The following is a 25,482-nucleotide window of genomic DNA, read 5'->3' on the forward strand; positions in this document are numbered from 1 at the left end:
AGAAATCAGAAAGGTGGGGGGGGGGGGAAAAGGTATGTACAGTTGCAACAACCGTATTATGCATAGAGACAGGTAAATGAGTAACTGGTTAGATGGTAACAATAAAGACAGTGGAGATAAACTGTAAGTTAAGAGGGGTAAGATGAAACCCAGTTAGTTTGTTCTTTCCTCCTCTTAGCTTACCCACTATGGGGAACCCTATTTTATTTCACCCTTCTAGGCAATATACGAGACAAGAAGAGGAGCTCAACTGAATTTCTCTACTAAGTTGAGATAAGGAATAGCAGGACAACCATCACAACCTCCTTGTTGTCACTGCTGACCTAAGTTGACAACACCCTGAAGTTACAGCCTTTATATTTACTGTTTTGACACGCTAGCAACATTTCCTGAAAAATTCAAGAGAAAACAGGAAATGACCAAAAATTAAAACTTGCACATACCAAAGTTTCATACCAAAAAAGGTACTTCCCTGCTCTAATGGTGCTCTCTTGTCTAAATATAAAAGTTCTACTGCATACTCAGAAGAGCCTGCTAGAGCACAGAAACTCATTTTGAGGTTGTTGTACATACAGTCAGAAGAACATATAGAACATACAAGAATAACATATAAGACAGCAACTGCTACCAGCCTAAACTGAAGGCTATGGGTTCTACTCACACACTTCAAGGAGCCACCACTGAAGAGAGAAGATGAGAACTTAGCTCAGATCTGGCCCGGAGTGGACAAAAACCTTCAAGTGGCCTGAGGGTAGGGGAGAAGAAAGGGAAGTTTAAAGGATATTTGCCGAGACGGGGAATCCATGACAAAAAGTTGCTAGGCCTGCTCTTGGCATCCACAGTACAAGGGCATGCAGTTGGTAAGGTGGAGCTTGTTGAAGAAACAACAGTAACCAATTGTCCTGCTGATGACTTTTGCAACTATTCAGAGACAACCCTCATGTGGGGATGACAGGGGCTCCACGTCCTCAGAAATAGTTCTTCGCTCAGGCCAAAAAGAGTCCAGTCAAGAATACTTCAATTCTGATATCGCATGGGCCACCACTGGATATGTTCACTTCCCAAACCTACTCACTGTTCTTATTCCAAATTATTATCTTGGAAGAATAGAGATAGTCATAAAAGATGCTTCTTAAGAAGCAATTTATTAATGAATTACACTTTTCCCCTGCCGTCTAGTGTAAAGAAAGCTAGCTTAAAAAAGTCATATGAATATATACAAAAACATGCACTTTGAACTCAAACAGCTCACTGTATACATAGATACAAAGCAAGAGAATTAGCACGGCACCTACTTGACCAGTTTTGAACTGACAAAAAAATATATGCATATAATCACACAACATAATATTGTATGTACACACGATTTCTAACTGATATCCTGAACACAGAACCAAGCACAACAGCAGAAGACAACAGACATACTATTTGACAGGGCACAGGCTAGTGTGTCCCCCTTCTGTTCTAAAGAGAAAGTCAATTCAAAATAAAGGAGGAAAGATTTTACAATTATGTCTTCATAAATACATAATTCTTAGTTCATCTTTTCCAGAAAAACTATCCTTTCTTCCTTTAAATGAGTTACAAGCATGTTTCTGAAACATAATTATTAACAGATATTAGATTTATGTTTATGCCACGCTCAAATAATCGATTGCCAGCTGAATGTTTTCATGCCTCTTTCTAAAATTTTTAAATTTTTTTCTTACTGCAACTCTTCACTTTCATGATAATGACTTCAAACAGCCTGTCTACAACTGAAAAACTGCAACAGCAGCATTTGGAGAATATTTTAAGATATTAAAGCATGAGTTTATCAGTCCCCTTGTAGCTCCATGACTGCTAGGAAACTGATATTGATTTGTTTCACATTAAACACTCAACGCGAGCAGAAAAAAAAAAAAAACATCACCTACTATTCCTCCACCTCCCACAGGTGTACTGCACACTGTGACCAAGACTGCACTTTCCATTAGTACTCTTTGCATAGATGACAGATTTTGATAATTAGTGAATTTGAGCAAGCATTAAAACCAAACGCACGGTACAGCTACGCAACCTGCACATTTGACAGTAACAAATTCCTAGAGATCATTCACTCATCTACACTCAGATCATTCATTCACATCCGAAAGATACTTCAAGTTACTTTAACTTCTTCCATGACTAGCAAAAAAAGCGTTTAGGTCTGAACTGTTAAAATTTTCAGTCTGTCTCTCTGAGGAATGTTGGAACTGGTAATGAGGAAGCCTGAAAGTTCACAGGATACAAAGCTGAACTCCTCTCAGTACAGAGTTTAGGTGTTTTGCCCTTTCCTTTATTTCTGAAACAAACACCAGAAGCTTTTAAAGAAAATGGAAATACAGTTCCCCCTCCCAACACACACACGCTGCCACTTTTATCCACACAAACAATTAAATAGTCACATTCGTGTTTAATTAAATACATACACAAAGGCAAACCACCACAGAACAAAACCCAGAATTCATTTCAAAATGAACACTGTTGTTAGAGAATATAAACTTTAGAAGTTGCTTACAAGAAAAATTTCCATCTCTGACACAAAAAGATTGAGAATACATTTAATTTTCTCAGTCTTTTCATAGAATCACAGAATCACAGAATGGTTAGAGTTGGAAGGGACCTTAAAGATCATGGAGTTCCAACCCCTCTGCCATGGGCAGGGACACCTCCCACCAGACCAGGTTGCTCAAAGCCCCATCCAGCCTGGCCTTGAACACCTCCAGGGATGGGGCAGCCACAACTTCCCTGGGCAACCTGTTCCAGTGCTTCACCACCCTCACAGGAAAGAATTTCTTTCTGGTATCTAATCTAAATCTCCCCTCTTCCAACTTAAAACCATTACCCCTTGCCCTGTCATTACACTTCCTGACAAAGAGTCCCTCTCCAGCTCTCCTGTAGGCTCCCTTCAGATATTGGAAGGCTGCTATGAGGTCTCCCCGGAGCCTTCTCTTCTCCAGGCTGAACAACCCCAGCTCTCTCAGTCTGTCTTCATAGGGGAGGTGCTCCATCCCCCTGATCATCTTCGTGGCCCTCCGCTGGACCCGTTCCAACAGGTCCATGTCCTTCCTGTTTTGAGTACTCCAAAGCTGGACACAGTATTCCAGGTGGGGTCTCACAAGCACAGAGAAGAGGGGTAGAATCACCTCCTGCAACCTGCTGGTCACACTTCTCTTGATGCAGCCCAGGATGCAGTTGGCATTCTGGGCTGCCAGTTCTCAGTTCCCCTCCCATACAGTAATTCTCGATTTATTGTATGGGTGAGCAGTTGCCTGGGGAAAAAAAAAGAAACCCACACCAAACAAGTATCTAGTGTGATATATAGCAGTAGTTTTTAAAAGTAGTTTTTCATAGCAGTAGAAGACAAATATGGACTCATTCCTATATGAATAAAGCTGTGATCCATGTAAACATGAATGCAGGGCATGAGTTAGGATCAGTTCAACAACCCAAGATGATCTCTCAAACATCTACAAGGCTGGCACTTTTCCTTCAAATGTCCTTCAAGAGATCAACACCAAAAAGCAAGCTCACCCCTAACAGAACTGAAAAAAAAAAAAAACCAAAAACAAAAACAACTAAAAATTAACTAGAGAAAATGTTCTTGTTCAGGTAAAAAAAAAAAACCACACACACACACAAAAAAAAAAAAACCCCAACCCCAAGCCCCAAAACCAACCAATACTGAAAGATCACACATATCATTTCTGCCTCAGTTGTTCTGATCTTGCAAGTATCTCTTCTCATCTTTTTCTCTACTTCTCTGAACCATTCATTTCTTAGTCGCTACCTCAGCCATTACGCTGCTAATGTAACTTTGAAGCATTTAAAGAAAAAAAAAAAAAATAACGTTGGTCTTCCAACAATTGGGCTCTACAAGTAAGGAGGGCACAAGCAATACAACTCTCAGTCTGACACACTTTCAGATTAATTAATCTTTTGCAAGAGTAACACCTTTTTGAAGGTGTTCAACTTCCAGAGTAAAACTTTGGTTAGTAAGCATAAAGCAAGTCATGCCCCTTGGCTGTGGTGGTTTGGGTTCTGGTTAGTAGGTATTTGTCACCAGAACTACCTGCCACCTTTGGCGGCTCTGTGCCCGCTCTCCTCTGCTGATGAGAACCGCTCCGGGCCACTTTGCCTAAACAAGTTTTAGGAAGATCTGTTTGGTGTGTCCTTTCCCCACACATCATTCCTATGTCAGTCACCCAGTTCTTTCTACGTGAAATTTCTATCAAGTTCAAATGCAGAGCTCTGTAAGTTTTGCTACAAAAGCTGAATTCCTTCATTAGAGAAACAGGAGCCCTGAACACTCTGCTTCTATCTAAAAGGGATAGAGAATCCAAATCCTTCGCTCTCCCAAAGCAAAAAAGCAATCCCAGGTAAAAAGAAAAACACAGCAGGTGTTTCCAACCACTCAATCAGAGCTTCTTTACATTTTAGTTAAATATTGCTGCTGAATTTATATAGATTCACAAAAAAGTTTATAAAACTGCTATTAAAACGGCTATGAAAGGAAAAGGCAAGCAAGGAAAGTGCACAAATTTTACGCGTACATTTTTAACAAGTTTTGCTAACAAAGCACCAGAACTCTATGCCATGGAGTAAAGCCTCCACTTTTTCAGTATAGTCATTTATAATTTTTATAGAATCATAGAATGGTTAGAGTTGGAATTGACCTTAAAGACCATCGAGTTCCAACCCCCCTGCCTTGGGCAGGGATACCTCCCACTAGACCAGGTTGCTCAGAGCCCCATCCAGCCTGGCCTTGAAGAGAATCATAGAATGGTTTGGGTTGGAAGGGACCTTAAAGATCAATTATATCAATTAAAGATTATCTTATAACAAAAATTGATAAAATTGAGAGGTGGTCACTCAATGTTTTAAATGTATTCTCTTAACCTTATGAAGACTATTAGCTGAGGTGGTATTTAAGACTTCCTCATTTTTTAATTTGGTGAATTCAAGCGCATTAGTAGAAATAAAAAGCATTCTGAACACTGCTTTCTTATATCTGATTGTATCGGAATCACATTCTATGACACTCTTGTCACACTTAGACTGGTTTCTTCACCATAACATTAAATTCTTCACAGCAGAATCCTCCAAAGATTTAGAAAGATAGATCTTTAAAGCAACTTGCATTGCTGAAGTGTGGCTGTGAGTTTGCATGTGCATTGACATTACACAGACAAGACGCTTTGGACAAGCATTTTTTTCCCCCAAGTCTTTCTGTACGTACATTCTCAGACACGTGCCTATTTGCATTCTGAACTTGCTCGTGCTTGAATTGTTTCAAGTACGGATGAAAGCCCCAAACTGTGTTTACTGTCGCCTGGAACTCATCCACTTTACAGCAACGATAAAAAAGTTACTCAAATGTCAGCAATCCCCCAAATGCCCTTCCCACATAAGTTCTCAAGGATTAAACAAAAGTGACCAAGAATCTCAGCACAAAGAACTACTGGCTCTGTCCTCCCTCAGACGCATGTAGTAACTGAAGTAACACTGAGGACATCACCACTGAGAGCATACCAGTCTTTAGACCAATCTCGGCTTTGCTGAAAAGGAACTCAGGCTGGGATTAGGTTATTCACAGAATCACAGAATGATATGGAGTTGGAAGGGACCTCTGGAGATCATCTAGTCCAACACCCCTGCCAAAGCAGGTCCACCTAGAGCAGGTTGCACAGGAACATGTCCAGGCAGGGTTTGAATGTCTCCAGAGACGGAGACTCCACCACCTCTCTGGGCAGCCTCTTCCAGGGCTCTGCCGCCCTCAAAGTGAAGAAGTTCCTCCTCATGTTTAGGTGGAACTTCTTATATTCAAGTCTGTGCTCATCTCCTCTTGTCCTGTCACTGGGCACCACTGAAAAAAGACCGGCCCCATCCTCCTGACACCCACCCTTTATGTATTTATAAGCAGTGATCAGATTCCGCCCTCAGCCTTCTCTTCTCCAGACTAAAAAGACCCAAGTCCCTCAGCCTTTCCTCCTCAGAGAGGTGCTCCAGGCCCCTCACCATCTGTACCCTCTCCAGCAGTTCCCTTTCTTGAACTGGGGAGCCCAGAACTGGACCCAGTGCTCCAGATGGGGCCTCACCAGGGCGGAGTAGAGGGGCAGGATAACCTCCCTCAACCTGCTGGTCACACTCTTCCTGATGCACCCCAGGATGCCACTGGCCTTCTTGGCCACAAGGGCACATTGCTGTAACTCTGGGAGCTGCTAGTTATGCAGGTTCACTGTACAGTTCAGACAGACAATAGCTACTGGTAAAACACCAGACAACACTAAATTACCTGTACAGTTAGACAGACTAGGATACAGTGATCCGTCTGATTCAAGAGTTAGGTGTCCTCTGCATTCACTCAAGGCAGCTTTCAACTAATAAATTCAGTTTATTAATGTGGGCTTTGGGCCAGAACCAGCAGAGCCAGTTCTAAGAGCCTGGGCATGGAAACAACGTATAGATCAGTGGGAGGGCAGGGAACAGGGGCAATAGCACCAAGAAAGTTTTAGAAGGGGCCTTGACGTATTTTTCTGTGAGAAGATAAAACATATTATTCTCCCTTATAGTTTATAATAAAGTGCATCTGGGAATAGTTGAACATATATTTCTGCAATATGAACTAAATCTAACATGATACTACTTCGCTATTTTAGGTACAAACTGCCTGTACAGCTCTAACTTTATTTTATTTTTTCCTATGCACTGGTATTTGCAAAGAAGCCTGCATAAAATGGCAAATAAAAACTGAATGTAATTAGAAATTACAGAGTGTACACAAGCAAAATTACTTAGACTATGTCAAACATTTACTGCCCTGAGTGCCTCCAAAAAAATTATGCTCCATTTTAATTCTATCTTACATTTTCTTAATAAATACATCCATGAAATTATAGTTCTGGTTTGGGTGGGTTTTTAATTATTTAACAAAGTGCCATGACAGACTTTTTGTTTCAGAGGCACAATCTCAGAGAAGAAAAAAATGAAAAAAAAAAAAAGCAGCCCCCCCGAGTTGTAAGATAACGTCACAGACATGATTTACATTAGGTCTGGATTATTCACAACAGACCTGTAGTTGTGTGGAAAGACAAATGCTCCTCAGAGGCGACAGGCAAATATCAAGATCTAAAGTTCTAAACTGAGAAAGGGCTTTCCCCCTGCAAAGTAAATATCCACAGAGACTCACTAAAGTAAGAGCTTAAGTTAAACATACACTTCTGATAAAGCAAACACTGGAACAACTGAAGGTATCATATCAATTTTGCGGAATTTTTCAAGAAACAAAAAGCAAATTTTAGTAGCAGTGAAGGAATACAAGCAGAGAGCTTGGTTGTGTTAAGCCTCCCCTCTCCGGGAAAGACCTAGTGACCTCGGAAGCAAGAATGGGGCAGGGTAAGGAGGAAGGGCAAGGTAACCAGGGAAAGTTATTTATACCTTTCGTTTTCCTTTCAGCGAATGAAGTCCTATGACAAAAGGACGAAGTACATCATCTGTGGGAGGTGACACAAAAACAGAAGATATTTACTATTTTAATAGATACACTTATACACATGCACAACATACCAATTAATAACCAAAACATTATTTTGTGGATTACATCAATAGTAGAGTTAACATATCATCCTTCTACTACTAAGAGTTTTCAGGGCCTTCTAGCCTTTCATTATTTTATGTAACACCGCGGTGTAACGAGATGCTCTGTGTAAGGCCAGACTGCGCCACAACCAAATGCTCTCCCAGCTCAACATAATCTCATAAAATTCTTTTACAGCTAAAAACTCACTAAAGTAAATACTAAGTATGAATTGAATGCTTTCTTCTCAAACACCAGTTTCACACTTGGACACAGAAACACCTTGCTGTCTCACAAATGTTATGACAAATCTTGGATTCAAAGCAAACAAACAAAAGTACTATGAAGCTGAGCCTCTGAAGGCTCTCTGTATCTTCCATATCAGCATGGATGGTAAGAGGAAGAATTCCTAGGGAAGCTGAAGAAGTGATGAAATTCCAGTCTTGATTAAAAGACTGGAAGCTCATGTTAGTTAAAGAAAAAGTGAGTCAAATATACAAAAATATTCACTAGACAGTGAATGGTAAAATGCCTTCTTACCCAAAGTTCTCAGCCTAATTAGCAATTATTAAAACAATCCCATGCAGAGATGATTAGAAAAGTCAAAGATGCAACACAGTCACAGGGTCACTGAAGCTGGAAGGGATCTCTTGAGATGGTTTAGTTCAACTCCCCTGCTCAAGGGCTGCCCAGCACCACATCAGCTGGGTTTTGAGCATCTCCACAAACACTCCACAGCCTCTCTGTTGACCTCCTCCAGTTTCTGACCACAATAAAATAGAAAAAAAAAAAAAAAGCATTTTCTTGTGTTCAGATGGAGATTCACGTGTGTTAGTTTCCACTCACTGCCTCCTGTGCTGTTACTGGGCACTAGTGAGAAGAGTCCAGTGTCCTCTTCATTCCCTCCCATCAGTGTATTTATACACATTGACAGGAGCCCCCACGAAGCTTTCTCTTCTCCGGGCTGAACCATCCCAGCTCCTTCATGTCTGTCTTTATATAAAATACAAGGAATTACAGATAAAAAAATTCAAGAAGAGGTCTTATCCTGCTTTTGATTAGAAGTGTCCTTCTCCTGGATAGAGCAGGTAGGAAAAAACAAAACCCCAAAAAAGCTGCAATGATTTTACCCAAGGCAGCAAACTCCCAAAGGCTACCAAGAAACCAGAAGAATGTTTAGGGATCTCCACCTTAAGCTACTTAATTTTAAAATTAAAACCTACTTAGAGTCTGAACTGTACGTTTACCTTGCTTACTAACTTGCACACCTCTCTATGGCAAACATTTAGGAATGTGACATATAAAATATTGTGAATACGGTTTCCAGCATGGAAAAAGATAAGCAGGGAGGCTGGGGAGGAGGGAGGAAGAAATTCTGTCTTTTGCACACCAGAGGAAAAGCTGAGAAACCTCAGTTCTAAGAGAAGAGAACCAGTCAGCAAAAATGACATATTTAGGAAATAATCCACACCAAAGCAAGGGGGAGGAGGTGGTGTTTGTTTATTTTTTAACAGATTACATTACTGAGAAATAAGGTGTGGAAAGTGATGTGGCCAGTAAGCAGGTGGGGGCCATAAGCAGAGAAAAATGGGGAAGATCAAGAACACCTTAAGAACCATAAAAATAAGCAGAGGATCCGAGATATCCTCATAGGAAACAGTATAGGTGAGGGGGAAGCGTTGGGATTTTTTTTTTTTTAAAGTAGCTAGGTTGACAATTAGCAAACTGATAAAAGCAAGTATACAGTTGTGATCCTCACATTTAGCTGTGAGGTCAAGAGGTCAAGAGAGCTGTGAAGACCGGTTCCTGAGGAAAACAAGAGCTAAAAGCTGAGCTGAAAAGAGTCTGGGACAAACTTTGAGAAAATTAATCCAGTCAGTATGATGGATAATGGTAGATGAGAAAGAGGACAGAAAACTGATGAGGAGGGATAGAGATTTTACAGACTGAAAACCCAAAGCATTCTTATTGCAAAATCAGCCAGAAGAAAAAGGAGTCTCATATACAAATCAAGAAGGCATAGCATAAAACAGGTGCGATGAGTTAAAGAAACAGCAGGTAAAATATTTCTACCTGCAACCAAACTAATAGCTGTAAAGGAGTAAAACTCATGTCTTTTTCTTGACAGATAAGAGATACATGAAAAACAAAAATCAGTAAGAACATTTGCTAACAGAACTGGCAACAAGGAGGGCTTAAGAAGCAAAAGAGTTGACAAAAATACCAGCTGTTATTGCAGATGTGAGACTCAACTAAACATGAGAAGTAGAATTGTTCACCTCAGACAATGGCATAGCCAAGGGAGAAGAAAATGACTCCAAGCTGGAGGAAGTTCGCCTGCTTGCAGGATTTCCACCTGAGATATTCCACCGCGCCAGAGACGGAGCAGGGGAAGCAGGTGTCCTGCAAGGGGAACGCTGACCTCGCACAAGTCGGTCCCAAACCACTGCTTTTGAAAAATTAAAAATTCTGCTACAGCTATACACCGAATTGCACAAATAGCCAGGGCAAGAGTTTGAAACAGTTTTAAAATGATAGCTTTGTGTTTTAGTGCTGTCAAGTCACTTTTGCACTAGATGCTGACGGTTTTAAAAAATACACCTGGACCATATTGTATTTAAGATCAGGTAATCACAGAAGTTAGACATTCCAGCACTGTGATTGAGACGGTCATACATCTGTGTATATGATATCCTATATGTGATACTTCTACCGCTGAACCCCAGCGTTATGCTGTTATGGCTTTCTTGATGCTTCCTCCAGCTTTCACTACAATCAGTTTGGTGGATACAGCACTTCGTCACTGGCAATGCTGAAAATCCAGTCCCAGAAAAAAATATTAAATGCATTTTCTATTGTGTGAAGGAGCCATCAACTTAAAATTTAAACAAAATCACCTAGGCTTTTTAGAAGTTATGACAAAACCCTCCTATTACACTTATTCCTGGTCCACACCGTTAATTCCGTCTTTAAAAATCACATTGTCTATTTAAATTCTCCACATGAGAACTGAGAAAGACAAAACAATCAATACACAAAGGAAACCAAAATTTAAAAAAAACCCCTCTGCCAGACATAAAATATGCAAACAAAACTGAAAGAATCTCTTACAATTAGAGCGGCAGTATTATTTGTGATGACAGAAGAAAAAAAATATTTTCAAATGTAGATTTTACTCACAATCTGCCTGACAATTTTATTGAAAATTTTCTTCAGAGCACACACAGCATTTTTGTAAAACAAAATAATTCCAGGTACTGTCCCGTAATTTAACATCACAAGGGCAGATCTTACTGGAATGGGTAAAAATAGCACTAGTGAACATGCCAAAGGGCAGTCTTTCCACTATATGGCCAGTGCTTAGATTGCAACATCAGCTGGCTCTCTTTTTATAACCTCCCCACTGCCAGTGGACGAGTTACACAGGCAACTTAAAAGGTTTGAGAAATCTAAGAGTAAGCCCTGGAACTCACTTTCAGCCGAAATCAATCCATGGTATCACTCTGACACGAGCACTTTGTTTCAGCATGCTATTATTGCCTGTCTAAGCTTTATACTTGCTTCTAAAGCATTTTACACAGAGGAATGATGTAATTCAGAATACGGTTTATTTTTTGTTAAATGTCAGCATAATATTAGAGGCTTGCACACTTTGTTGTTTCTTTTGGCTGTGACACACTCTGGAAGCTACTTTACTACATTCTCTTGCAGCTGCACATGTGCCAACCTCCAATATACCCATTTTGGCCCATTTTTGCAAATGCACCCCCTCAGCTCCAGAGTTTATTCCAGGGAATAACCATTCCCAGCACCCGGGCTCTAGATGAGGGTTTTACCGTGTTTCCACATAAAGATAATAAACTGAAAATGAACATTCAAAACTGTTAGACCAGTGATCAAACCGAGACAGAATTGTTTTGCTAGAAGAAATTCATGCTCCTTAGCCAGCAGCTTGACTTGGAGAGGGCTGAAATTGCTTAGCTTTCTAATTAGATACAAGGGAAACCAGTATCCTCCCATCTTCGACACCACAAACAGGTTTCGGCCTGCTCGTGCCTACAGATTTGTATTGATTGGGCACGGCTTTCAAAAGTTATTGGAGAGGGAGATAAGGAGGGAAAAGAAAGATATAAAAAAACCAAACAGGACATCACTTAGCTTGCACAGTTACCATTGCATTTTTTCCCTCATTTTAAGAAAAAGCGATCATCAACATCTTTAACTTTCTTTAAGTTTGAAAGCGCTGCCATAATCAAAAATATGTTTATTATTTGCACACAGCAGCCCCAGTACCATGTGTCTCCATGAAGACATATATGTAGGTCTCCCACAAATTCAAAAGTAGAGAGAGTTTAGACACATTTGCTAACCCTAATGCACGAGTTTTACAATCCCGGTTTTACCAAAAAAACCCCATAAAATTACAACAAGGGGTGCACAAATAAATAACTGATTAAAAAAAATATTTTAAAGGGATTACAAAATATATTAGACCTGAAGGAATTCAAATTCTATCCAAAATTATCAATACAAGGGAAATATTTACCTGGCAGTTATCTTGGAATTAACAATTGCTAGGTAAATTCTGAACTTCTGGAATTCTAAAAAAAGGTTTTCTAGAATCTGAAGCTGGAGTCACATCCTATGTCATAAATATGATCAATTTTCAGTGAAACTTAGATCACAGTTTCTAAAATAAGGTTAAAAAAACCATCCAAGTGTCACTGTGTATCAAAATACACCTTTCCAACTGGAAGCTAGAGGGGTAATTACAGGCTTTTTCATCTCCAAATTCAGTGACATTAAAATCCACCTTGCTTTTTCTTTTACAAGAAAATATTGTACTTTCCATGATAATGATTTGGCAATAACGTAACTAGCATTTTTTGCGTAGCAATAAATTAGGAGGTTTTAAAAATGGTTAAAATATTAACTAGTATTCCTTCTTCCCAGCAACATCGCCACCATTGAAGCTTCCAATCCAATGGTCCTCCCTACATCTACTCTAGTACTTTGCAGGACTATTTCTATGTGTTTCTACATTTCTGTCACGATTCCATGCAAACACAAGGGAGTATGCGTATCCTCATCTGTTTCACTACGCTCCCCTCATATGTAAAATCTCACATGCAGTTTCTTCTACGCAGGGAAAATTATAAAATAAAGCAAAAAGGATGATAATTTACTTATTTGTCCAACAAACAGTCACAGTGGGGGAGATATACTTCATCTCTTCCACAGGTAAAAGAGAGCAAAGAGAAAGCAGTGCCTTTTGTGGTATGCTAATAGAAAAAAACACTCTAGAAAACATTAAAAGCATGACCAGACTTTGAGCAAACACTGTTTGAGAATGGAACAAGAAAGTGGAATATGCAAAAACTAGCACAAATTACTGGTAGAGTTGAGAGGGTCATATAGTGGAAGCAAATGACTAGCAAAATAAAAGACATTAGAGAAAAATAAAAAGGAAGATTATTCATATATTAAAGCTTCTCAGTATAGACCTAAATGTTAGCCCTACAAAGACATTGAAGACTTCTGTCTGCTAGTTGCAGACTACTTCGCATCTCACTCTTGCTAGTCTCTCCAGCGAGGTGTTCCTAAAACTCATTTTCAAAACTCTATCTTGAAAAATTTATGTAACAGGAGACCGTAATGGGGGCTCTGAGCCATTTTTTAAAGTCTAAACCTCTGAGCCAGCTTTAATTAATATGGTTAACCCCATGCCACACCCAGCTGCAAGTTAGTGAAGCAACCTCCCTCTAGCTTGCGAACTAAAAATACACAAGATGTCTCAACTGCTCTTAACCGATACTACGTATTTCAATTGGAATGCAATATTAATTAACACCCTTTTGTCAGCTGTTTGTCAGAAATGAAGTATTTTTGGGTCAAACCAACAACAAGCATGCAACATAAGCTGAAATCTGAAATGAAGCCCTGGAACGCAGGAGTAAGAGAAAAGAGGCAGCACTACCGTAATCAGCCCAACATCTGCTGAGCCACAACACAGCAAGCGAAATGATTCCACAGAGCAACGAAACCCAGAGCAACAACAACAACAACATAAAAAGGGGATTATATCAGAAGAGCTGGAGATACAGGTCCCGTTTGCAGATTTTCAGATGAGTGCAAAAAAAAAAAAAAACAACCACCAAACCAAGGCAGAGTGACTTACACCCTCACCACACGCACCCGTCGTTTGCAAGGCAATTCTAAAACTCTTTTGCCTGAAGTTAAAGGCAACGAGCTTTGATTTGACCGTGCTGCCGCTCCTGCTTGGCTCACACCAGCGCGCTGGGTACCTTTGGAACACGCACAGGGGACACGGCAGAACATGGACACACCTGCAACCGCAAACAAATCCAACCACCTGCACTTGCTGCCCTATTGTCCTACACAAATCCACAGCTTTTCCCATCAAAATCTTAGCTATAAAAAAAAAAAACAACCCAACTTATAATTCCCCATAAGCAAGCAAAAACCTCTGGAAAATATATAATTCAATCATATTAACTTACATAACTTAAAACCCTGAAAAAAGAATACTCGCTTATGTAAACATTCTATTTATTAATTATCAGTTATAATTTGTAGCTTTGAAGTCTACCAAGAAAATTGCTTTACTCTTTTACAAATGACTCAAGAACTGCGCTTTGTTTACCCTCATCTACTGCATGCACCGCAGCATTTCAGTACATGAAATGACCATATTTGATTAAACTGTAAAAGGTCAGTCCACGCTGCTGCAATAAAATCAACTTTGTGTGAAAGAGATGACATTTCCAGCACAAACACAATATTCAAGTCACTAAAGGAATAAACGTGCACCAGCTGCTTTTCAAAGCAAAAGGGTTGGTTACAAAAAAGATAGCGTACGCAGCAACGGAGCACTGAGAATTAGTCACAGAAGTTTGTCCAAAACAGACTTTCTTTTCAAAAAAATTAGGAACATCACTAAATACCTATGTGGATTACCCATACAGAGTACCCTGTAACAAGGAAGCTGTATCTACTTCATGCTGTCTCCAAACTCTTGAACTCATGCTCAGTACTAAAATACCTTGTTAATTTCTCATAAAACCAGCATTTTTACCTGACTTCCTAGTGTTGTATCAACTCTTCTCTCAATTAATTTCTAAGCTGACAAGATGTTTCCACAATTTATTCAATACACAATGGATATATTTCACACCAGAAAATACTGAAGGCTTTTGCACAAGCAATTACACAAAACCAATCAAAATCCATATGATGCAGATGTAAACATCCTGCTTGGTTAAAATTAATCTTACGTGAAACTTACTGAAATTGTGTGTAAATTACCGTGCTTGAAATTTTAGTTAAATCACAAGGTCTAATCTTGCTTTGACTATGTTTGTTACTTCCCAAGTAAAGATAATTTTGACTTAGGAAATTTCATGGTTTTATGAGAAATAGAACGCTTGCTTCTATTTCTGTTCACAGTTACACAGGCTTTATATTTCTACCTTTTTAAGTCAGAAGATGGTCCAGGAACTTAGTTCTTAGAAAACAACCATCCTTCTCAATTATACATTTGTTTCAAGCTGAATTTGCATGGAAGTTTTGGAAATTCACCTGCACACACAAAAAAATGATGCTACCCTTGTTTCCCAGGCAACTGGTCCTAGGTGCAGATGCCACCCGGCTGTCCTTCTGCCTCTCCTCCAGCAACTCTTGGAAATATTACCTTATTTCAACAAAATGGTTAGAAAAAAGGCATCAAGATTATGAAATTCCCACAGGCTATGGAAATAGGAAGCTAGTGCATGGAAGAATGTATGGATGGTGTTTAAGGAAGGCAACAGCAAAGATGGGGAAGCAGTGGGTGCTAGAGGTATTGCAAAAGTGTGGCCAAGGAAACGACTCAAGGTGTCACAGAAGAGGAAACAGTACATTTGCAGCAGAGATGACCAGAGACCCAAACACAAATTGGTACCAAGCTAGACTTTGTTAGTTCATTTGCTCTCATTACATTATTTTTATATTCTCAATAAAGTTAACATTCTGTATCTATAGCACAAAAGTGAATTTATCAGCACAACTCCTGCATCTATACATAGTAATCTGAACTAACAGCTTTTGGGTCTCATTTCCTACAGAAGTTTTAGAACCAACAGCTCTCATCACCTCAATTTAACGTGTTTTCCAAGACAGAAAACAAGGAAAACTTGTTTTTTTTCTCAACTCCTGGTTTCCCAACAGTGAAGGAGCCAAATAAATAAAGTGGGGGGAGGAGGGGAGTATATGTCCCAGAAGAAACTAGTGCTGATTTAGCATACCAAGAAATGCTGACCAATGATTTCCGTGGGTCATGTTTGTGGTTTATGAAATATGAGTTATTTTAATAAGTTGTAGTAAGTTCAGGCCCTGAGACAGCAGTAACTTCACATGTAATTTGAATAGTCTTCATTGTTGTTAAAGAATAAAAAATGGAAAAATTTACGTACACAGCAAAGGCATTCAACTGAAAAAAAAAAATTATATATTTTTGGAAAAAAAAATAGGTATTTTCTCTGCTACTTCCAGATTTTCTTTCAAAGCAGGTTAGTCAGCAGTGTTGCACAATAAGTTGTCCAGTCCTGAAGATATTAAGTATGGCAACAAACCATATGAAAAACACATTCCAGATTTCTGAAAGCACCACTGCTCCAACCCAAGTAAGCAAGTTCACATCTGATTTAACAATCTAAGATTAAATTTCTTGCCATATTAATCAGCCATCCATTTCATGAACATATATATATAGATCCATGCCTTTTTTATGATTAATTGTAGCCTTAGGGTTTACCTGCAAAAAAATATTCATTAAGGCAAACTAAATTAAAGCCACTTTCATTCTGAATGGGTGTCCACAGAACAGATTTCACTGAACTGCCTGAAATTAACTCTCACATCCACCAATTCAATCTTTTCTTCTGCACCAGCACTGTAGACGTGTCCTAAAGGATAAGCACATCCATTCAAATTATATCCTAGTTTTACCCAATGCAGTGATCCTTTGGGCAATAACTGGAGCTGAGTTTTTCAGAACCATTACAATAAAAGACATTTTAAAAGTCTTTCATACAAAATTGTTTTCAGATATTTTAAGTGGGCTTCGGTTTTTGAAGAATCTTAGTTTTACTCCATTACAGTCCCTTCTTGTTTTGCATACCTACAACAACCTGCAATTGCATCTGGAATGCACGCTGTGCTGTAGCAATTCCACTACAACTGGTTTTGAGGTCTCACTGTCCCAGGTAAGGTCTCTGGATTTATGGATGTCACTTAAAGGCTAAGAAGGGGGAAAAAAAAAAAATTCTACCCGAATTATTTAGCCTGACATTGGCAAGACAAACAACGGGCAAGAGATGTGCTGCTGGGAGCATAGGCAGGTTTGTATTTATATAAAGCTAAAATATACTTTATCTTATATATTTATATAGGTGTGTATATTTAGACTGTATGTAAAAAGAGTCCAGAAAGTGCAATCTTTGAGCCGTGGCTCTGGAGTAACACCGTTTCCACATGGCAAAGTTGTAACAGTTTAGAAGACCTTGGGAAAGCAAAGAATCGTACTCCAGCTTTCAAATGCTTTTTTTTAAACTGAATCTAAGTCGAGGAACCAAAAAAAAAAAAAAAAAAAAAAAAAAAGAAGTCAAGCAAGCGGCTCCAACCGAAGAATGTCTAAGCAAAATGCACTCAGTTATGTTAATGGAACTTAAACGCATTTTCCGTCCCCGGCTCAGGGAGGGCAGACCACGGCTCCAGCACGGCCTGGGGGTTCCCGCTGGAAGAAGCCGAGGGCTGCCCGCGGAGGGGAGGAGCGGAGCCCCGCGGCGGCCGGGCCAGCGGAGCAGCGCCGGGTGCCCCTCCCGCCCCGGCCAGGGCACCGATCCAGGTGCTCGCTCCTGGATGCCCGCTGCTCATCCCGCCGCCGGCCGGGCGGTGCGGGGCCCCAGCCCCGGCCCCGGCCCACACGCGCCTCGGCCCCGGGGGGCGGCTGCGGCCGCGGGGCTCCGCGCTGGCGCTGACAGGCGGCGGCTACCGCGCACCCCCTCCCCTGCGGGACGCGGACACCCCCCACACCCCGCCCCAGGCTTTTTGGCCCCTTCTCCGCTCCCCGGCCCGGGCCACCGCGCAACCGCTCCTCCCGAGGAGGGAGCCCCGGCCCCAGCGGGCTCCGCGATGAGCCGCGACCCGCAGGTAGGGAGATGGCAGATTGCCCCGCTCCTTCTTCCACCGACTCCTGTCAGGCAGCCATCCCCCGCGCTGGTTTCCCTCACGGCCGAGGCGGCGGCCAGGTCAGCGCGCCCGGGGCTGAGGCGCCGCTGGGAGCAGCCGGCGCCGCTCCAGGCGCCAGCACTGAGGAAAAGGGAGCCGAAGAGAGAGGGGAGGCGGGGGAGCCCTTCTCTCCCCGGTCCCCTGCCTCGTCCCCCGCCGCTCCTACCTATGTCACTGCCCCCCGGCGGCTCTCTCCAGGCTCTCGCCCCGTTCGGCGCCGTTCGTTTCGTTCCTCATCTAAAATGGCGGCCTCACACTCAGCGAGACATTTATCCTCCGCCCATCGACCCGTCGGCGCTCGGCTCCTTCCCTTTCTCCTCTCTCCCCTTCTCTTCCCGTCCTCCTCCTCCTCCCCGCCTCTCGGCCTGCCGACGGAGCGCCGAGCTGCCGATCGACGCTGCTCCTCCCCTCCGCTGGCCGCCATTTGGGAGCGGCGGCGACGGCTGAGGCGCAGCGGGCTGCCCCCGCCCGGCCGCTGAGGGAAGGTGAGGCGTTCCCGCCGCCTCTCGCTCACCCCTTCTCGGTGAAACGATCCGGGGGTGGAGGGGGATGAGCTCTGCCTCTACGGGAGGGCTGGAACGGGCCTGCCGAGCCTCCCAGGCCACCCGAGCCCCTTCCTCTCAGGCCTCCTGAGGGACCCGGAGCGCTGCCTCCACATTCGCTTCCCTTCAGCCTTGCCTAGACTAAATCTCTCGGTTGTTTGGCCATTAATTTAGCGGGGTGCATCGGTAGGGAGTGAGCTGAGGGCGGTGGGCACAGCGGCGGGCCGGGCCGCCCCTTTCCCTCCGCTTCCCGGGCCACCCTCTGCCTCAGCCGCAGAGCGGGGCCCGTCCGTCTTACCTGTTGGAAAGCGAGCCCTGTTTCTGAAGGGAAGAGGCAGAAATTCCCAAGGGGCGGTACGTGCTGAGAGGGGTGGGGTGTGAACCGCTGGGAAAGGTATCTGGGGAGAAAGGAGAAGAAAAAAAAAAAAAAAGAAACAGCGTGCAGCCTCTTTTCCTGGAGGAGACAAGGAACAGCTGTCAGGCAGCAATCCTCTGTGTGTAAATCGGCCCAGTCTCCACGTAAGAAGAGTAAAGATACTGAAGGACTCTGCTGTTTCTTAAGGTACTGCCAGTGCAGCACGCACTAACCGATTTTAGGTCACGCTTTGAAAACGTACAGCGCTGCATATTGAAACAGTTAATTTATCATCCCAAACCAAAACTTCTAAGGATAGCCATTGCGAAGTAAAACATTTCTCCTAGAACTGTTTTTAAAGAGCATACATGGTTGCATTTACAGTCATATAAGTTACATTAATTGTTAATTAAAAAAGCATTTCTCTAAAAAGAGCCTCCAGCAAAATTCTCTCAGCCTTATTTGGGATTTCTCTACAGAAGAAGGTTTATTCTGATATTAACCAAGGCTTGAGTTCAGCTAAAGTCACATTAACCTCATAGAGGCATAGTAAGGGCAAGGGAAAAAAAAGCAGCACTGTTGGGCTTGCCTCTCCTAAGCACCGAATAAGAAAAAAAAAAACATACAAAGTCTTCAGCTTCTGGTGCCCTCCAGGAAGAGGTGTGGTTGCCAAGTAATCGGAGATTGAAATGGGAATGGCAACCAGCAGCTCTAGAAGGCTGAAACAGAAATTTCCGTGTCTCTAGAACACTGTGATTCAGTACTTTATTCCTGTATCTTCTAGAAGTTACCCACTTATTCCAGAGTGATAATGCTTTCCATTTAGAGGCCACTGCCAAAAGAAAGATTTAACTAAACTTTTGTAGCGCTCTCATAAGAAAAAACATAGGGAGATTTCAAACCTTCTATTAGGAAAAGTGTTTATTCTCTTATTTTTCTCTTCCCCATTGCCATGGGCTTGGACCTACCAAAAAAACCCAGAAAAACAAATGCAGACCAAGAAAGTATCTACCAAGGACATAAGTTATGAGTGTGAATCATTCTGTTCTAATTCTTACAGAATAGCTTTTGTCTTAAGTGTCACATAGGTGTCCTCTGGATGACTTGAATGGGAATTGTACCCACGTATCTGACTGCGAGAGTTGGCCCAGGGGAAACAAATAAATGGAAAGCAGCATGTACAATAAATATTCAGGTGGTTTAAGACTAAGCATAGCCATGTAATATGGTCGGCAGTAGTACAGATTTTGGCAAAATACACCAAAGGAGCTTAAAATATTGTATTGTAAAATACAAATAAGAACATGCTACAAGAAGCTTAAAAAGAAACAGGGAAAGAAAAGAGGGATAACCATGTCCAGAAGAGGTGGTTTTGACAGAAGGCAATTCATAACATTTTAAACTTCTATTAAAAGAGTAGAGGGATCAAGGATTGTAGTCATGGAACAAATGCACACAGATATGGAGGAAAGCAAGCCAAATTTCAGATAGTTAAACACCGTGGCACATGCAAAGAAATAAAATAATTACAAGAAAGAAAGAGAAAAGCAAACAAGGAAATGAAGCAAAGAAACCCAAACGTTACAGCACTAAAGTTGAAGGGAGGGGGGATTGAACAAACTTTCCAAAATAAACTGAAAGTTATTAGCATTCTTCTTGAGGTTGATCTGGTTTGTGTTTGTGTTTAGTGGTTGTGTTTACAATAGATTTAACATGTGAACGTCCGGGTATTTGACTTTCATTTGTCCAGGCATATAATCAAATCTTACATTTTCACCACGGCAGGTGTTTTCTGCCTCTATAAAAAGCAGCCTGAGGAGTGAAAAAGAGAATCAGAACCGCTGCCACCAGGGCTTAGAGCGGGCTGAGTTAGTGACAGTAACTATTATCTTGAGATATCAGACAAATCTGTCCAGTGGTTTTAGACTTGGGAACTCCCTTTCCTCCAGTGGGTACATCACACAGGCAAAGCCATCTCTGTTACATAGAATTCAGTTTCCTCATAGTTAAAAATGGGATGAATGATACTGAATGATCATCTTTTAGAAGAGTTTTAATAGCGACTGCTGAAAAGAAGTGTGTAAAAGTTAAACCTATCCTTTATTTGTTGCAGTTCACTTTGCCATGTGCAGTATTCAAGTGTTCCCAGTCTATTGAACTGTGATTACTTGGGGAGTCTCAAAGAGGATACAATGTTTTAAGTGGCATTGCATAACCTTAATTGTATCTTTAGCACCTGCAATACCTATAAGCCCCAGAACGAGTAGCAAGCATTAGGACAGTAATGCTGTCTGGAAAAGGAAGAAATGTATATATATACATTATTATGAATTTTGAGTATCAAAGATGATTTCCTTGCTCTTCAAGCCAAGGATTGCTATAGACAAACTTTGCCATTTTATCCAGGGTTATTCAACCTGAACCACATTCAAAGCATTGTGCTTCTGCATGTTATTTTTATATATGCTATAAATTATTCTCTTATTCCCCCCATAAGAATTTTTTTTTTTTAAGAGAACATTGCTTAGGAAAAATTTAAGTCAAGTTAGATACAAATGAAGTCCAACATACAGAGGCCATGAAGATAGTGGCCTTGAACAAATCAAACAATAGCAACCTAGAAGAGAAGTACTCCAAATAAGGAATATCTTATTTGTATGATGGTGCCTAAACTATTTATATTTTATATGTCAGCTGAAAGACTTTATTATCTCCCTGGGTCACTGAAGTGATTCGAGGGGTGGGAATGTAATTTATAGTTTGTTTGGGTTTTTTCATGCATTGTAGAATCTAAATTGCATACATTACAACAATAGGACATCTTATATATGAAGCTGTTAAAGCAGTAAACTTGTTTTGCTGGAGTGGAAACCATAGCACAGTTTGTTCACATTAATTATTTTTGTTGTTTTATCCTGAACAAACTCTTAACTTTTTATTTTATCCATATCCAACTAAATGTGGTTGATACAGAGCTGGCTACAGTGCATACCTTTCTCCACTCTGTTTAGCATCTCTTCAGCCAAATCGCGAACCTAGATCTTAGGAGTTTTTCTTTTCCTTGTGAAAACAGCACTTGACTCCCATAGGCACAACCCAGGAGACACCTCCTTCCGAAAGCTTCAGTCTTTATAATCAGTCATAGATTAAGCATGTAGTGACTTCATTACTTCCCTGGAAAGGCTGGATTCTGGAACCAGATCCATGTAACCAATTCCTGCACTCGGAGGACTCAGGGAAGTCAGTAAGGCTGAGACGGGGTGGTATAGGCTTGTGTATCTGCAGGTTCTAACCCACAGGGATCTTCTTCAGTAAATCTTTGTCTCAGTGTAAAGTCATGTACTTTATGATACAGAATGGACTGTGATACAAACCTCATATATGCTATTGTTACTACATGCTTCAGTATCTATTTTTAAACTTATTTTAATTTATTCACTTGCAGGGTCGAGCCAATTTAAGTGCTTTAAAGACAGTTACCAAGAGCTGTCATGCAAGGTTGCTTTTGTTATGTTTTACAGACACACACACAGGCGTGCACACCCCGTGAGACACACTGCCTGAGGTAAACACATGATGCCATGGTTGCCTCCACAGTACTGCAAACAAGTTTTGCCTTATCTGTTGACCACTTCATTCTGTATATAATTTTAAGTTATTCTTTCTATTTTTTTCCTTTCTTTCTTTTTTACTGTTTTAACGCTTTCATTTAAGAAACATGTTTATCTAAAAAACATATGCAATTCCTTGTAACGTCAAGGACTATAATCCTCTCCAGATTTGTATATTCTTCCAGAATCAATTCCATCTCTAATGCTATAATCCATCTACTAGGTACTCATATGGTTCTTGGGTTATCTTTATATAAACTTAACAATAAAAATATTTGATGAAAATGTCAGTTGCAATACATTTTTCAATACAAGTTTGTGTAGGAACACTTCAGAGTAAAATTGGAACAGATTTTCATTAAGCCTCATAGTATTAAGTAAATTATTCTGAGAGAGCAGCTCTATAAACAGCAAGCAATAATCTCTTACAAAAAAAAAAAAGTTATATTAGCCTTTCTTCACTGATAATCTTACATGAAACATTCTTAAAGTTTTCAAAAAACTCTGTACCAGTTTTCAGTCCTCCATATGCTGTGATATGCTCCTAGGTAATTTATGGTATTATAGATATCCAGTGTCTCTGGGCTCATTGCATGCAGCGCAGCAGGGAATTTCTGCTTCTCCAATTTCAGGGCAATGCAATTTGCTTCTAGGAAAATTCAGAGGCACTGCACTACCCCATCCAGTTCTCTCAGACTCTTCTCCAGACAGGAGGCGTTAAGTTGCTTTCCTGAATTTTAGATACTCATTTGCAGTACTTATTGCCAAGATTTAATTTTCTTCTAGTGTAAAAAGAAGTTGTGACACATAAGAATGCGGGTCATAACTTTGAAACCTGAGATGTCAAGCACAGGTCCTGCTGACAGACAATTGTCCCTGCTGCGTGACTCAGCCCATGTCTATTGACTCATTTGCTCTTATGGACCTTGGCTACCCGTTTGTTTGCAAACACAGTACAAGCAGACTGAAAAAAAAATAATACAATATAAATACCACTAAAGCCACATGGTTTTAAAGTGATGTCTGTTAAACTGTGTCTGACAGGTACACTTGTATTTTATTAGGTAGCCATAGCAGTGGTTTTTTTCCCCCTGTAGCTGGAAGTTTATTGGGAGGGATAGCAGTTAGATTCCCAATAGAAGGATTGAGAATCCGGGTAACATTCCTTTTGTCACAGGTGGAACTTAATAAGCTTCAAAGAGCAACATCAGACAAATGTACTAAGTCAATTAGTATACCACTGTGTACTGAGGATATCAAAGCATGAAAATCATTGTAGAATAAAGTTTTATACATTTAACGTGGAGATGCTGAACTGATGGGTGCCACCTGCACATTGAATAAACACTCAGTCTGAACAAGCATTATGGGAGCTCCAACAGGGAGAAAAAAAAAATAATCTAGGCTTTAATTTGTTGCTATTTGAACAGTCATTCCTCCTTCATAGGCAATAAATACAGCACTTTGATTTATACATGTGTTCTATTTTTGAAACCTAACCAAACTGGTTTATTGGGTTTATTTTGACTTTCTGAAAAAGTCTAACCACAATAAAATGTATTCAGAGCTAGGTACTACAGTTTAAAAATAACAAAGCATAAATAGCTCTTTTCTGACAAACATTTTTCAAACCTAGCCTGAATATATAATTGCTCAGCTGCAGAAGATTTTTTTTTTATTATTATTATACCTGATAGAGGGCTACGTAAAGAGATTGATCGTCTGATTTGGCATGATCTCAAGCTATGCATTATTTTTTCTGTGCATGGACAATTTCCAGTGTGTGGTAACTGAACTGCATTCAATATTTAGTTTCTCTGGAATTTATTAACTGTAATAAAGTACATTGGGATGACAGCAAAATTTCATTTTTCTATGAAGAATTACAAGTATTGAATCAGTAGCGATAGGGTAAAATAGAAAGGTGTGTGTACATACATGTGTATTTGACTATATCTGAGTGTGTATATATATGTTCAAAACATACGGAGGGATGATAGGCAGCAAAAGAAAAAATTATACTTCCCTTTGTCTTTTCATACATACTATTGGGATTCTTCATTATAAAAAAGCCATTTTTTTTCCTTTCAATAGTTTTGACAAGGAACCTATTCTTCTTGTCATATGTTTGTGTTGTGTACAGAAACACTCACATGTTCTTTTTTGATCTCACACTTGGCTTTTATCAAAGGTAGATTCTGAGAGACAAGGGAACCCAAAGCAGTCTAGCCAGCGTATCTATCCAAGCTGCTCCCCAGGACTGCTAGTCCCAGATAAAGCCAGACTAAATAGAATATAGGTATAAGGTTGTAAATACCTGGCATCATTCAGAAGGTTCAGTGTATCTGGCAAGAAGACAAATTAAAAGTCCATTTTAGCCGTGTGCATACATTGATGTACTAAGAGAAATGGAACTTCTGTTTACTGGATTCTGTTATAAAAAGCTATGCAAAGTAAGAAAAAAAAAAGAAGTATTTGGCTTTCAGCAGAAGCCTATTTATCCATTGTCTTTCAAGTTCATCTCAAACATTGAGATAAACAGAGATAGGTGATCAAAGGCATACATTATGTTTGGCAATATACCCGTGCTTTAGCTACCTTTGATACTTTGTACCTCAGTGTCCTATAGAGCACATTGTGCTTAGAAGGGTATGACGATTAAAAATTATGTTGTAAGCACATCACTTCAGAAACAACATACTAAGGAAAATAAGACAACAGTGAAAGATTTTTGTTATTAAGCTGATTAAGCTTGGTAGCCATAAAAATTCATAATATATCTGTATAAAGTATGCCGGTACGTAGTATTTCAGAGCTAGACTAAGGTGCACTGAGGAAAATTTCAGTATGTGCTAATGGACCCCGTCTCTGTTACAGGTATCAGCATTATTCTTGTCAGCAGCTGAATGCATCGGTAGATTTCAGCATGTGAAGCTCTGTAGGATGATACACCAGTGTAGGTATGCTATTTTAAAAAAATAATTGCATATGTATATGGCTAATTCAGTCTCTGATTAAAAAGGTGGGAGATGTTTTTGTCAGATGTTTGTAATATGTTAAGGCTTTTTTGTTGTTGCAAATTCATTTCTC

The 25,482-nt window shown here is 40.5% G+C and overlaps 1 protein-coding gene across 6 annotated transcripts in view; it reads right to left on the bottom strand.

Annotated features, from left to right (window-relative positions):
* RAF1 (Raf-1 proto-oncogene, serine/threonine kinase) overlaps positions 1 to 25,482 on the bottom strand; it is an 80,662-nt gene that overhangs the window by 27,362 nt on the left and 27,818 nt on the right. For 2 of the 6 annotated variants that reach the window (XM_074151570.1, XM_074151567.1), the window contains exons 1-2: positions 18,051 to 18,184; positions 7,459 to 7,514 (exon numbers count right to left, since the gene is read on the bottom strand). The gene's annotated coding sequence lies outside the window, so the exon portion shown is untranslated. Of the gene's footprint in view, positions 1 to 7,458; positions 7,515 to 18,050; positions 18,197 to 25,482 lie in introns of those variants that run through there. The other 4 variants (XM_074151569.1, XM_074151568.1, XM_074151566.1 and 1 more) reach the window with 3 other exon arrangements.

Source organism: Numenius arquata, chromosome 8 (assembly GCF_964106895.1).
Source record: "Numenius arquata chromosome 8, bNumArq3.hap1.1, whole genome shotgun sequence".
NCBI classification, from domain to species: Eukaryota; Metazoa; Chordata; class Aves; order Charadriiformes; family Scolopacidae; genus Numenius; species Numenius arquata.